Raw genomic sequence first — 14798 nt, forward strand, 5'->3', positions numbered from 1 at the left:
GTGGGGGAGGGGTGCAGTGAGCCACAGAAACATGGGCCCACCCAAGAAGGCACATCCCATGTGGCACAGGTTCCAGGTAAGAAAGGAAGGAAGGGACAATAGAGCTTGACTGGAAGAGGAATTGGAGTCTAGAGAGTGGAGAGGTTCCAGAAGAGCTTTGGGGGAAGGAGAACAGCAGCAACAAAGAGTCTATGTGAGACTTTAGGTGGTGGCTTGTGGGTAATTAAGGAAAGGTGGATTTTTTGGGGGGAATAATTTGATGTATATTTTCAGCCACTAAATAATAAAATTGGGACTGGAACATAAATCTTCTGCCTCCTAGTCCTGGGCTTTCTGCAGAATGTGCTTTTCCCCCTCAAGATTACAGTAAATCTTGGAGGAGAAGAGATAATGAGAAATTGCTGATGACTTTGATGAAGAAATGCTTGGTTTGGTCACAGGTCAAGTACTTGGTTTGTTCACAGGAGAGGTGTGGGGACTTCAGATTCCTGGTTGGGCAGTTGAGAGCAAGAATTATAGTAGTTGGGAGAGACTGAGAAGAATGGATACAAGGAGAACAATTTCAATGCAATTTGCGATAGAGCTAGTGGACTCAGTAACACAGCAAGTCCAGTCTGGCTCTGGGCACTGTCCCAAGTTGACACCACAATTAAACCACTAGACTTCACAACCTGCTCCATAGTAGGTCCTCCTTGAACTTGGAGGGATTTTCAGGGTTGGGGTCATGGGTGAGGTTAGAAGTTTCACACTGTCCCTAAGACCAAAACTGGATAGGTCAGGGGAGTGGAGGGGGAGGGGTTGATTTTGAACAGCTCTCTGAGGACAGCAATTCTCTTCCAGTTTCTCCAAAGAGTATCCTATTTCAGAAGAATGATGCAAGCTTCTTAGCTGGTCATATTCTTGGGATCCACCTTAGATTTACTAAATCAGAGACTTTGGAGGTGGGACCTAGTTATTTGTGTCTTAGACAGCTAGGTGATTCCGGCACTGAGGATGTTGACCACTGATCTCATCTGTCTCTGAAAATGGCCAGGTCTGGCCCAGAAAAAATGAATTGTTGAAGAGAAATAAGCTCAACTATTTCCTTTCCTTCTCTAAGAGCAGAGATTCCAAATAAGATCATGCACACAAAGTACTTGGTATGGCACCCAGCACATAGTAGGTGTTATCTTGGGGGGGAGAGACAATCATGTCAACATCTATATTTGGGGACAACATCTTTGGAGACAGCTAGGCTTACCAAGGGGGAGAACCAGGGCAGACAGGTCAGAGGAGGCAAAGGAGGTAACTGCTGATGTCACAATGCCTCTATTTACACAACACCTGCTTCTTGAACCACCTCAGGGCCCAACAAGAGGATGGCGGGGTGGAGTAAACAGAGGACCAAGAGGGACATGGGACTGAGAGCCCTGGGGACATCAGGAGACAAGAAATAAACACCAAGCAGCAGAGAAGGCTTGATAGCCAAGGAAGGATGGGGAATCACAGAGAGCTCTCAGGTAACGGCCTGGGTGGTGCCTTTCCCATTCTGGACCACTCAGTGTCCCCAGTGAAGGACATTCAGGGAGAAAATAGGCATACATCCAGTTCTGAGAAGGGCCTACCCTTCCACGGACACTCCTTCTTCTTGTTAAAGGATCCCAAGTCCTCAGCATTCCTTACCTTCAGTGGTTCTCAATCCTGGTCACTTCTGTGACTGGGTAAAACATCCTGATGTTCAAGCCCTGCCCCATCCCCAGAATTCCACTTTACCCTGTCTACAGAGGTCTGGGGTTTGGATATGTTTATAAAAAGATTCAAGTGCTTCTAATGTGCAGTCAGGGTTCACAACCCTATTTAAAAAGAAATAAAAACAAAACACAAAAATATACACATGTGTTTCCCCAGAGGGATGGAGGTGAGGGGCTTGTATTTTGATGCCTGCCACAGATGCATGACCAAATCTGACAGAACTCAGGACCAAAATACATTCAGCTAGGATTGATACACACCTTTGTTATTAAGAACCTATAGGGTGGAAGACAATCAAGAGCCACACACACAAAAAGAGATTCTTTTACACAGTAATAATAAAATACATCAATAAAATAGAATAAAATTTTAAAACAGTAAGAAACTTTATAGTCAATGAAGGCACAGTAGTATGGATTGGATGGATGGGGAGGGAGAGAGGCTGTGTCCTCTTTCCAGGGCTTGGTGAAGGCTGGCACAGCACCCAGGCACCCACAGCAGACAACGTTTCTGGGGGGTAGATCTCTCAGAGCCCCCAGAGCCATGCTGTCCATGATGGCTCTGATGCTTTGATGTCCATGATGCTTTGTGCTTGCTTGAGTCAGTGTAAGAGAAGCAGGTGATGTCTATTAAGATCACGGGGAGCCAGAGCGCCTGGGTGCTAACTCATATGCTACCACTTGCCTGGGAGATGTTCATTGACTGCCTGGGGTCAGACAGTAGGTTCTGCACAGCTGAACATCTGGGTCCCAAGGTCATAGTCTGCTTCCCGGCATCCTTACAAGCACCCTCCTCCTTCCCTGACTGTGGATGTCCTTTCAGGGAAGTCTTCTAAATGCTTAGCATAGGACTCATGGAGGGCACAGAGTGGGTGTTTTCCCCAAGTGCAGAACCTTCAGGCTGAGAGAAATCGGGACCTGCCCCTTGGTGTAGCAATTCTAGGATCTTCTTTTTGCTCTTGACGATGCCACTGTTTGGGGTATGGAGGCCTCATGTGGAACACTGTGAGCCCGCCTCACAGTGGTTGGCCCTGGGGTTCTGTATTGCTTGGCGTTTTTGTTGCTGGGACTGAATATCTGACAAAAACAATTTAGAGGCAAAAAAGTTTATTTTGGTTCCCAGTTTCAGAGCATCCAGTCCATAGTTGGCTGGCTCTAAGGCAGAAACATCGTGGTGGAATGGGATTTCGGGAGAAGGCTGCTTAGCTTATGGCAGCCAGGAAGCAGAGCACAGGGTTGGAGAGCCAGTAGGAGATAATACCCTCCAAAGGCAACATCTTCAGTGACTCCACTCCTCCAGCTGGGCCCTGCCTGCTAACAGCACATTCAGCTATGAGCATCAGTGGATTAATCCACCAGTGAATATAGTGGCCCTATGATCCAGTCACCTCTCCAGGAGTTGTTTAAGGGTTCTCTCCTCAGCTTCCCTAGGCAAAGTGAGAGCCTTTGGCTGCCAAATGAGAATACATAGGTGTGTGTGTGCGCGTGCATATGGGGGGGTCTCTCTCTGTGCATGTGTGTTGGTGTCTGTGTATTTCTATGTCTGTATATCTCTCTGTGTGTCTGTATGTTTGTGTAATACTTTATTTGTGTATCTGTGTGTATGTCAGGGTGTAGATGTGCCTGTGTGTGCCCCCACTGGCTGTGCCTTCTGCCAGCACATTCCCTGCTGTCCTCTCTGGCCCATAGCTGTGAACAGGCTGTGAGGAACGACGTGAAGGCACAGGGCCTTGGCGAGCTAGGAAAGGACAGCAGCTGGTACTGCCATTCCCTGGGGGATTTTGGCAGAGAAAAGGAGAAAAATAGAAGTAAGGGAAGCTTGGGGTCAAGGGAAGAATGTTCTAGAGGGGAGACTTGGGAATTTCAGAAAGAGAAAGGAGGGGTGTTGTGGAGAGAGACATTTGGGAAATGCTGATGAGGAGGGCAGAGGGAGGGGGGCTGGGAGAGGGTGAGGAGCTGCAGCTGAGGGCACAGGAAAAAGGCACAGAAAATGGATGCTGGTGACCACTGCTCCCCAGGATCTATTTCCCAGCTAGCTGGTTTGCTAATGCCCAAGCCTCGCACTGTCACTCAACAGTGAGCTCCGACCAGCCCAGGAAGTGGACAGAAGACAAGTTGACATTATGGCTCATCCATACACTCACATCCATTTCTTCACTTAACTTGGGCCTCGGGCCAGTCTCTGCCCCTGACTGGCTCAGGATCCATTTGGCCCATAGATATGTCAGCCTCTTAAATGTGAAGGTTTGTCTGCCCAGCAGTCTTCAGCCCTACCCAGCCCATCTCCACCCCATCCCCCTCCCTATCCCCAAGCTGTGGCTCCTTCATTAGAAAAAACAAGACCAGGAGAGGTCAATAACTTGCCAAAGGTCACACAACTGGTCAGTGCTAGAGCCAGGACTTAAACCCAAGTGTTCAAATTCTAAGCTTCCATGCCGTACTGCTGCATGACACTGTTTCCTCATCCCTGTGCACAGTTTAACCTCTGACTAACACATGACCTTCAAACACGGCTTTGTCTGAGCCTCTCCTGTCTGCTGGACTTGCACCTTAGCTGAATCAAACTTCAGCCAGCTTTTGAATCTCAGCTCAGACTTTTTCAACAGTTACTGGCCTCTGGCCAAACCCTAGACCTGGACCCTTGAACCTTCTGCAGCTTCCCTCGTCCCATTTATCCTCAGGCCACCCGTATGTCCCTGCACAGTTAGGCAAGCAGGAAGGTAGACTCAGGAGAGGTGTTGAGAAGGAAGTATTGGAGTGTCCAACATAGTATCTGGTGGCCCCTAGTAAAGGGCACGCTGGGGAGTACCCCGTAGAGATGGCAGCTAGAAGGCAGAGTCTTATCCGTCACTGACAGAGGGTGGTGCTGTGTGGAATATGCCTGGAAGTTAAGGAGAGAGGAGAAACCCCTGGCCAAGTTTCAGTGAGTGCCTGGTTGAAAGGAGACACCAGTAATGTGTAGCAGGTCAGGCCTGTTGCCTGGAAAATATTTAGCTTACTTTGATTTTCAATTTTCATTGCTTATTTCTCAAATAAATGTTTATTTTACCTTTGTAATTCTTAAGGTTTTTTTAGGCATTTGGGAAAGAATGATCTTGTTCTGGTTTTAGACACTTTTGGCCTTAGAGAGATATGAGCCAACTTGCTAATTACAGCCTAAAAGACAGTGACTGATGGCCAGATCTGTTTTCTTTGGTGGGTGCAGGCTGCCCTGTGGTACATCTACAGTTTTTGTAATCACATAAAAACCTCCCTCTCTCACCCAGTTTCCTCGTTTTCCACATACCCAATCCCCTCCCCTACTCCTCCCTCCAGGGCTCAGGACTGGTTCAGCCACACAAACTCACATTCACATCCACACCCACACATCCTACCCACACCGATAGCTTTACAATCATGCTTTCTAAGTGCCTTGATCCTAGGTGACACTCAGGAATTTTTCTAGAATATCTCCTACTTCCCTCATTTTAGCAATTTTTGTTCTATTCCTGTCCACTGCTTCCCACTCCCTTCCCCTGTGCTGCCATCCTGTCTTCAAAAGGAAATTTTAATAAATTTGAAATATACACGAAGTTTAGAAAACAAAGACATACAGCTTACATCTTTATGACTGATCACAAGCAGGCACTGGGTAACATCTACTCACATATAGAAATAGGAAATTGCCAGCCCCTAGAAGAATCTCTGGGTCCTCTTCCATCAACACCCCCCACTCTGATTCTCAGAGGTAACTACAGTCACCTCTCAGTATCTTTGAGTGTTTGGTTCCAGGACCTCCATGAATATCAAAATCTGCAGATGCTCAAGTCCCTTATATAAAGTAGCATAGTATTTGTATGCAACCTACGGTTATCTTTCTGTATTCCTTAAATCATCTCTAGATTATAATACCTATTACAATGTAGACACAATATAAATAGTTGATAAGGAATGATGATCCAAAAACATGTGCATATTCAGTGTAGACACATTTGTTCCTGAAAATTTTCAATCCATAGTTGGTTGCATTCATAAATGTGGAACCTGCAGATATGAAGGTGTGATTGTACCTCTTGAATTCATAGTAATTACTCCCTTGCTTTATATCAAACAAATGTATTCCTAAACACAAAAATTTGTCTTTATATTTTTAACCTTATATAAATGTATTGACTCTTGTGCCTGGCTTTTTTCCTCAGCATTATCTTTGTGGGATTCATTAATGTGGTTGCACATAGGTATAGCTTATTCCTTTTCTTTGTATTCTATTAAATGACTCTATTCTATTGAATGACTGTACCATTGTGTATTTATCCATTTTAATGTAGACCTCAGGGGTGGCAAACCTATGGTATGCATGTTGCAGTGGGTTATTTCTATCATTGAAAGCTCTAAAAGTCACCATCAGTGCTCTAGGTAGATTTTTTTTTTTTTGCTTAAATTCTTTTATTGGTACATTTTTAGGTATACAGTATCTTCACATTTATCATTGGGTGTTTGTACCTCTACATGATGCATCTTGGTTCTTATTTTTTCCCCCTTACTTGTGTGCCCTTCACCCCCTCCACCCTTCCCTATTTACATAGACTTCGTTTCCATTTTTTTCTTTTCTTATAATTTTTCCTTTCCCTTCTTTCCTTTCCCCTTCCCCTCCCACTCCCCTACCCCTTTAGATATTTTTTCCTATTTAAATTATCAATTATTCATTTTAAACGTTTTAATCCTTATTTACACTTTCAGTTTCTCACACTAGAGAAACTATTTGGTATTTACTCATGTGTGGTATTTTATTATTAAAAATAGTGCCGTTACAAACATTCTTGACCTTAATTTTTCATGTTGCACATATCTGAACCTAGGAGTGGAATTGTCAGATCAAAGGGTGGGCTTATATTTGTCTTTAGTAGATGATGTCAGACTTTTAAATTTACATTCCTACTGGCAGTGTGTGTTGTTTTCATACTATATTTCTCCCTCACACTTGGTATGTTCACTTTTAAAGATTTTAGCTCTTCTTGTGGGTCTGTGGTGGTTTCTCATTACAGTATTAATGCGAATTTCTTAGAGTCTGATAATCTTTTCATTTGTCTATTTTATTGTTTGGGTATCATCTTTTGTGATGTTTGTATTTAAATCTCTTGACCTTTTTTTTTGTTTGGTCTTTTTTCTAATTTGTAATATTTTTTGTTTTTAAAAAGTATTTTATATTCAGCATTATTTTGGTTATGTGGACGACACAAATCTCCCATTCTGAGCCTTGTTTTTGTTCTCTTCATAATATCTTTTATGGACAGAAATTCTTAATTTTAAGACATCTTTGTCTATCCATGGCCATGAAGATATTTTCTTATGTTATCTTCTAGAAGCTTTGTTGTTTTACTTAAAACTTTTAGAACTATTATCCACCCAGAATTAATTTTTGCAAATAGTAAGGGAGAAGCAGTTAACGTAGTTATTTTTTTGTATTAGTATTCAAGTGATCTTATGTAATTTATTAAGACTACTATCCTTTCCTCACTCCTCTGATGTGCTGCAAAGGAGGGAGACGTTTTTGGACTTTTTATTGTGTGATATTTATTTATTTAATATTGTTATGACAATACTATCCCATTTTAATTACTGTGGTTTATATGTTTCATATAAGCATATATATCATTTATATAAGGTTTATATTTTTAAAATCCATTATGAGGTTCTTCAAATTTATTCATCTTCAAGATTTTTTCTATTCTTAGTCCTTTCTATGTCTATATAAATTTTCAAATCAGTTTTTCAATCTCTACAAAAAAATCCTGTTGGAATTTTGATTGGGATTGGACTGAATCTATGGCACAATTTTAGAATGAATGTGGTGTATCCCTCTCTATTTAGATCTTAAATTGATTTCAGTTTTATAATTTTCTGGAGAAGAGTACTGAATTTAGTGAAGACTAAATGAAGTGAGGAAGATAACATTTTGAGACACAAGAATCCTCATTAATGGTTTTCTTTCATATTCACTGTCCTATCTTCCTCCTTTTTAATTAATTCTATTACTTTCCTTTGTTTTATGGCATCACCTTCATAAATGACCTTCTAATGTTGACTTCAATGGAAACATTTTGTCCTTGAATTTCTCTCCCCTGCCTTATTAGTATATGTTTGCGAGACATAGTAAATATATTCATCATGGGGAATTGGCACATACATCATGTCTTAATCCTTTTTATTCCCCTTTTTTCCTTGAGTTTCTTTTTTCTTTTTGGTACCGGGGATTGAACTCCGGTCCTTGCACTTGTGAGGCAGGCGGCAGAACCACTGAGCTAATTCCCCAGCCTCCTTGAGTTTCTTGATGTATCTGTGGCCCTTGACATCTATCTCCTTGGCTGGCATTTTCTGAGACAGCACTTCTGGCTTTCTAAGATGACACTTGTTTTTTTTCCACCTCTCTGGTGGGTTCCACTTATCATCCCCTCAGGCTTCACTGTACCTCTCTGGCTTACAAATGTTCATGATTTATTTCTCATTCCTGTTTTTATCTTATTCTACACAAATGAGAGGTATGACAAATTTTTGTTTCATCTTTTACCAAATCTGTATATCTATATATCTATAACCATGACTATGTCTTGGACTCCAGATTTATATGGACAACTGCTCACCAAGAACTGCTACATAGATTTTCTATAATATTCAAGATGCAACTAAGCACCTTATCCTAGAATCCGTTTTTTCTTCTCTGTTCCTTATTCCATTATCTGAGTTATAGAACTGGACTTATCTTGGATGCTTGGCTTGCCTTCTTCCCAGTAATTAATCACAACCACACTGTCTCTCCTTTTCATTTTCACTGCCCTTTCCTTGATTTAGGCTCTCATAATTTATTTCCCAGTTGGCAAAAATTGCCCAACCTTAAAAATTCCTTTCCTCCAGCCTTACCATTCTCCAATTTATTATTATGGTGACACTATAGAGATTGCATTAAGGTATTCCTAAATGGTGTAAAAAATGCCCCCACCAACATATCTAAAATACTTAACATAATAGAAATTTTTTTCTCTCAGTTGGATGTCGTGTGGTCAATCAACATGCAGTGATTCAGGAATTCACATTTCTTCCATCTTGTGGCTCTGGAATCTCTTGGGGCCTTGGAATCTTTTGCTTTTTATCTATGAATGGAAAAAGAAGCAGAGTGAAGGCTGGAGATTTTATGAGCCAGGTATGCAAATAACAAACTCAGATACAAGGCTCTATCTAGATACAAAGCAAGAAGAAGAAGGAATATTGGGAAAGAGAGTTTTTGGCTGGGCAGTTTCTTCCCAGTAACAAATTCCTACTCAGGAAGGGAAGTATGAATTCTTGGTGGACAGCCATGGGTCTCTGCCACAGGAATCTTTCTAAGAGGCTAAGCTGATAATTCCATTCTTTACTCAAAATCATTTACAACCACCAAAATGCCTCAAGATAGAGACAGAATTCTTGAGCATGAATGTTTTAGGCAGAGGAAACAGGTAGCAGAAATCCTCAAGGTAAGCTCCTCCATGGTTTGACTTCCATTGTGTTCACAATCTCATTTCTTACTACAAACTCTCCTCTTACTTACATAAAGTGAATATTAAGTGTTGAATCCCTTTAAGTTACCTTAGTATGTTGTGCTCACCTTGATCTTATTCAACCTGATCTCCTGCTTCTTATTTTGGATTCAGCGTTTGTTTCAGTCTCACTTTCTGCTAGTCTTTATTTTACACTTTATACTTCGGCTGTATTGAAATATATTTTAATCTCTAAGATCATATACTACTTTGCCCTTTTCCTCAAGTTCTTCTTATTTTTCTTTGTCTCAGTAATGCCCACTCCTTATTCAAAACCAAACTCAGGTGCCAGTTCCTCTAAAAAGTCCTGTTTGGCTCTTTCTTCTCATTAAGGTGACCTAGGTGTCTCCCCTCATTTCACCAGCCCATATATCTACCACAGCAAGTGACACACAGCATTGCACTCAGCTATATTCATGGTGGTCTGGGGCAGGGGAAATGGTCCACTTTAGGGGTTTTCAAAAGTATGTTCCTTAGACCAGTGACAGTCGTTTTTACCTGGGAACTTTTCAGAAATGCAGATCCTACCCCATCCCTCAGAATTACTGTATCAGAGACTCTGGGGTAGGACTTAGGATTTGTGTCCTATGAGGTTCTCTAGGTTGTGTTTACATTAAAAAAGTGGACCACTGGTCTCATCTGTCTTTAACTGGCCAGAATAACTGTTGAAATAAAATGAAAGCAAGTCTTCTACCCCAGAAAGCTTTCTGGGTTTCGTAGGCTGGGTGAGAAACAATTCCTCTATGTCCTCATGATGCCTCTTTTCATAAGCCACCCCCCCATTCTATGTGAAACTACAGATAGTGATGTCCTTAAAGGAAAAGTTTCTCCTATATTTGCCTCTCTATTCCTCTATGTGGTACAAAGCAGATGCTCATATAATCTTAGGTCATGGGATATTTCTGAGGGAAAAGACAGACAAGTTCCTTCCTCACATGGAACTAAAATTCGAAGAGGGCAGCAGAAAATTAACCAAACAAATGTGAAATATTTTCTGATAGTGATATGTGCTATAATGAAAATAAAGTAAGATGATGTGCTAGAGAACAAAATGACCAGAAGACAGCTGTATTAAAATCTGTGGGGAAGATTATTCCAGGTGGAGGGAATAGCTGGAGTTTGGTGAGTTTGAGAGAGCAAGAGGAGGAGTTTGGATTTCATTTCAAGGTTCTGTAGAGGCCACTGGGAAGGGATATTTAAGTTTAGGAGTGATGTACCTACAGGTGTATGTTTTGAACTGGTCACTATGGCTGCTGCTGTGCATAAAATAAGTTATATTGGGGGAAGAGTGGAAGCACAGAGGCCAGTTTGGAACCTGTGAAGGCAACCAGGTGGGTGGATACAGAAGCAGTACTGGGAACATGGTGTTTGATTATGTGGATCCTAGTGCCAGCTACTCATATCCAAATCATGGTGCATGATGATAGACATGTGGATTTGAGCAAGTTGCTGAACTTGTCTGTGTGTCACTTTCACCATCTATAGGAGGGGCTGTTATTAGTACTTAATTCAGGTACGTTGGGAAGGCTGAATGAATAAATACAGGTGAAACACGGGCACCCATGAGGTGAGTCATTATTTTTATATGATTATTATTAGTTGTAAAATGGAGAACATAGGTTTATTGTATTCCTACAAGCTGAGTTGAAATGATTTGCTGATAAATTCTTTCTTGACAGGGAGGAGAAACAGATTAATTTTTTGTCAGCACTTTTGTTCGGGTGTTATTTAATAAAGTAGAAGACCAGTGGAAGAACAGGTTTTGGTGTGTCCCAGGGAGAAGGGTGCCAAGAGCTCAGTTTGAATAGCGTTGGTTTGAGATGTTTATGAAATACTCAAGAGAAGATATTTGGTAAGGGTTTGCATATATAAGCCTGGGGTTTAGGAAGATACCAGGATGGAGAAGGAAAGGGTACCCAGGACAGAGCAATTGGGTCCTCTAACTCTAAAGGGAGAATAGAGTATCAGGGGCCAGAAAGGAACTCAAGAAGAATAGTCTGTGAGGTGGTAAAATCTAGAAGAAGAGGAATTCTAGAGTTCCACTGTTGCTAATAGGTCATACAAGATGGGCACTAAATACAAAGTCAATGATTGAGCTTGCAAGAATGGAAGTTGTTATGGTTTGATTCCAAAATGTATCCCAAAGTTCTCAAGTGTTCAGAGGTGGGGATTCCAGGATTTGATTGGATCATGGGGTTGCTGTATTCATCAGTGGATGAATCCACTCATGATTTCATATCTGAATGTGTTGTTAGGAGGTGGAGCCTGGTTGGAGTGGGTTGGTCACTGAGAGCGTGCCTCTCTCTAGCTCTTCCTGCTCTCTCTGCTTCCTGGCTACCATGGGTTGTGCAGCTTTTCTCCACCATGCCCTTCCACCATGCAATTCTGTCTTGGAGCCAGCTTACCATAGTCTGAACCATAGACTGACCATAGACTGAACCCTTTGAAACCATAAGCCAAGTAAACCTCTTCTTAAGTTGTGGGTGTCAGGTATTTTGTCCTAGTGTTCGGAAAATGGCTAATATAGAAGTCATTTGCAGAACGGATGAATAAAATTTTACATTATTGGTTGGCACTTTAACCAACTCAATTTGAAAAGGCTGCTTGTGTACTCTCTTTGATGCCCATCAAGAATTAGATGGAAGAGGAGGGGCAGGGAATCCCTAAAGATAGCAGTGCCAACAACCTTCTGAGAGCTGCCTTTGAACAGAATAACAGGGCTCCCCCTAGGGTCCTTGCTCAGGTCAAAAGAATTCCCACTTGTTTTGTTGCCCCAGAGTATAAGGAAGCTTCTTGGCTCTTCTTCAAAACAAAGTTTTACAAATTACCACTACAGGGTGACCAAACTGAGGTGGAAAAAGTATGTTTGAAACCAGAATAAAATTTTGCAATGACACTTCTTTTTGGCACAGCTGCTCTGAGTTTAGGAATATATGAACACTCATGCCATTTCTGTGACCTCCTAAAGCAAGCTACTAAACTTTTATATTTTCCTTATTATCAAGTGTAAGGTGGTGATAGACTCAATCAGTGGTTCTCAGATTCTGGGGGACAACAGAATATCTTGCATTACTTGTGAAATCCTGATGGCTGGATTCTGCTCCAGAGTTTCTAGTTTAGTGATTGGGGTGGGGCCAGGGAAAATGTATTTCCAATAATCTCTTGTGGCTGCTGCTGTTGGTCGCAGGACAACCTATCAGGAAATTCTGCTCTGAATTATGCACACTCCTTTAGAGCAAGGGACAGAATTTCTTTTGCCATTTGGGTCAGTAGGAGGCACTCAATAAATTTTAATGAGTGGATTAAGTAAGCCTTTGGTGGATGTCTCAGGGCTCAGGGGAGGGATGCATGCTTAAGGCTGTCCTGTGAGGCTATGGTGAGGGTCAGAAAGAGAAGGGCTGCCATGCTGAACATTTAATCATTTGTTTCTTCACCCACTTCGTGGAGATCTGATTTGCTGTAGTTGCTGCCCCTAATTTTCCAGGTAGCCCCACCACTGAGTAGGACTCAACTCAGAGGTTTTGTTGGTGAAGTGGCTGACTTAGCCTGTTTTCCATAACTAAAACAAAATACCCAAGACTGTGTTTTTATAAAGAATAGAAGTTTATTTGGCTCATGATTCTGGAATCTGAGAAATCCAAGAGCATGGAGCTTGCATCTGCTCAGCATCTGGTGAGGGCCTTCCTAGTACATCATACCATGACAGAGGACATCATATGATGGGACAGAGCAGAGTGGGTCTTTGTAACAGACCCACTTTCAAGATAACCCACTAGCCCACTAATCCATTAATCCATGGATGAATTAGCTCTCACCACCTAATCACTCTTAATACTTCACATGAGGATTACAATTCAACATGAGTTTTGGTGAAGGCATTGAAATCATGGCAGTGGCCATCTCTGCATTCTTCTCCTTGAACTGTTCCTTTATTACAGCTTTCCTCCTACATGATGTATGTGAAAACTCTTTCATCCATTTGGTTCAGGGCTGGTGTTTGTGAGGGGAATTTAAGCAGCACATTAGGCAAAGGGAACCAGTGATACAGAAGATTAAATGTGAAATATCTTTCTGTGAACCAGTTTTTAGCTCCTGGATAAAGCAAGTCCTTTTCCTTCACTCTCCAGAGTCTGAAGAAGCAGGGTGGAGACCTTGGCGCACAATTTTTGGGAGATGGAATTAGTTAAGTCTTAGTCAAAGGGAAATGAATGTCAGTGGCCACATCCCATCTAGCAAGCACACCCATCTTTTGGTTAGGAGGACTGCGCTGCATCCCTACCCTGCACAGAGCTGCCTTTCTTCCTGGAGGAAAAGTGACTCTTTCACAGCCTGCTGGGAGGCAAAGGAAATGGAAAGTTCCACAGCATCCTGTGCCCCTCTCTGTTTCACGGGACGCTGGTCTGCCTTCACCTTTCCCAAGTTCAGGGCTGACAGTGGGCCTTTGCACTGGGGGAAACAGTAAGTTCTTAAACCAGAGCCTGCAGATAGCATTCGTTCCTTTTCCAGGGAGGAGAGGCGCCCCTTGCTAAGTCCCTGGCCTGGTTCCTGGTGGGCCAGCACACAGTTTGTGGAGCCCATCCAGGCCTGTAGAACAGAGCATGGGCTTGGTGGGGGCTTTTCTGAGAAGCTGCTGAGCTCAGACCCTGCTGGCTCTACATTCCTGCATGATGAGGGAGGGATTGCAGTGTTTACTTTGAACAATGTTTTCCTGTGTCTGAATCCAATGGGTGTTAAATTCTTCCAGATTTCTGGCTCCATGCTGCAACTCCAATGGGACAGAAACAGGTTTATAGCAATAGGCAAGAGAACTAGAGCAGGGTTTGTCTGGACACCTCTTGGCATGTAGAATTTCCACTTCAGATGGAAATATGGGTTAGCTCAGCTTGTGGGCTCCACACCTAAGAGGAATTTGCTGTGGTCTCCAGTCACAGAATTGTGTGCTTGTGCCTTTCACATTTCCCACCCTAGAGGGCAAAAATTAGCTTTTCTTTTTTGAAAGGCATCCAGGAATGAGAACCAGCTGAATGCTGAAGGTCAGGACTTGCAGTATTTTCTTGGTTAGTATAAACCCAGAAGTTGGGCCCAGAAGGAATTCATTTGGTGGGATCTTAGCAAGCTTTAGTGCATTCCAGTTCATGGGGCTCTCTGTGCTAGGAGGTTTCAGGAGCACACAGGAGGTTAGTGCTAGAAGGGAGACATAGTGTGGCCACTCCAACCCTTACTTTTGCCCAGGAGGAAATGGAGGCAAAAACAGGCAAAGCGAGAGGAGGGCTAGAGTGTTGTCCTGGAAGGACATTCCAGTGCAGATGGCCATACATCTCAGCACCGTGCAGTAAGAAACTTGGTTGTGCTAATCTGTAATTATTGCCTTTGGTGAAGGTGATGACCACACAACCACTCAGGGCCATAGGTGATATTCTTCTCTTTGTAAGTATTGATCAGTCAGTGTAAAAGATACAGAGAACTTCAGGAAACCAAGAGGATCAATTCACAGGTAAAGGTATTGTTTGGGTCCACT

At 42.5% G+C, this 14798-nt stretch overlaps 1 protein-coding gene across 7 annotated transcripts in view; it reads left to right on the plus strand.

Moving 5' to 3' along the window:
* Tvp23c (trans-golgi network vesicle protein 23 homolog C) overlaps nt 1-14798 on the plus strand; it is a 113474-nt gene that overhangs the window by 76380 nt on the left and 22296 nt on the right. The window lies entirely within an intron of this gene.

Source organism: Heterocephalus glaber, unplaced genomic scaffold (genome assembly GCF_053883595.1).
Source record: "Heterocephalus glaber isolate CG9 unplaced genomic scaffold, H.glaber_assembly_v1.0 deba00000474, whole genome shotgun sequence".
NCBI classification, from domain to species: Eukaryota; Metazoa; Chordata; class Mammalia; order Rodentia; family Bathyergidae; genus Heterocephalus; species Heterocephalus glaber.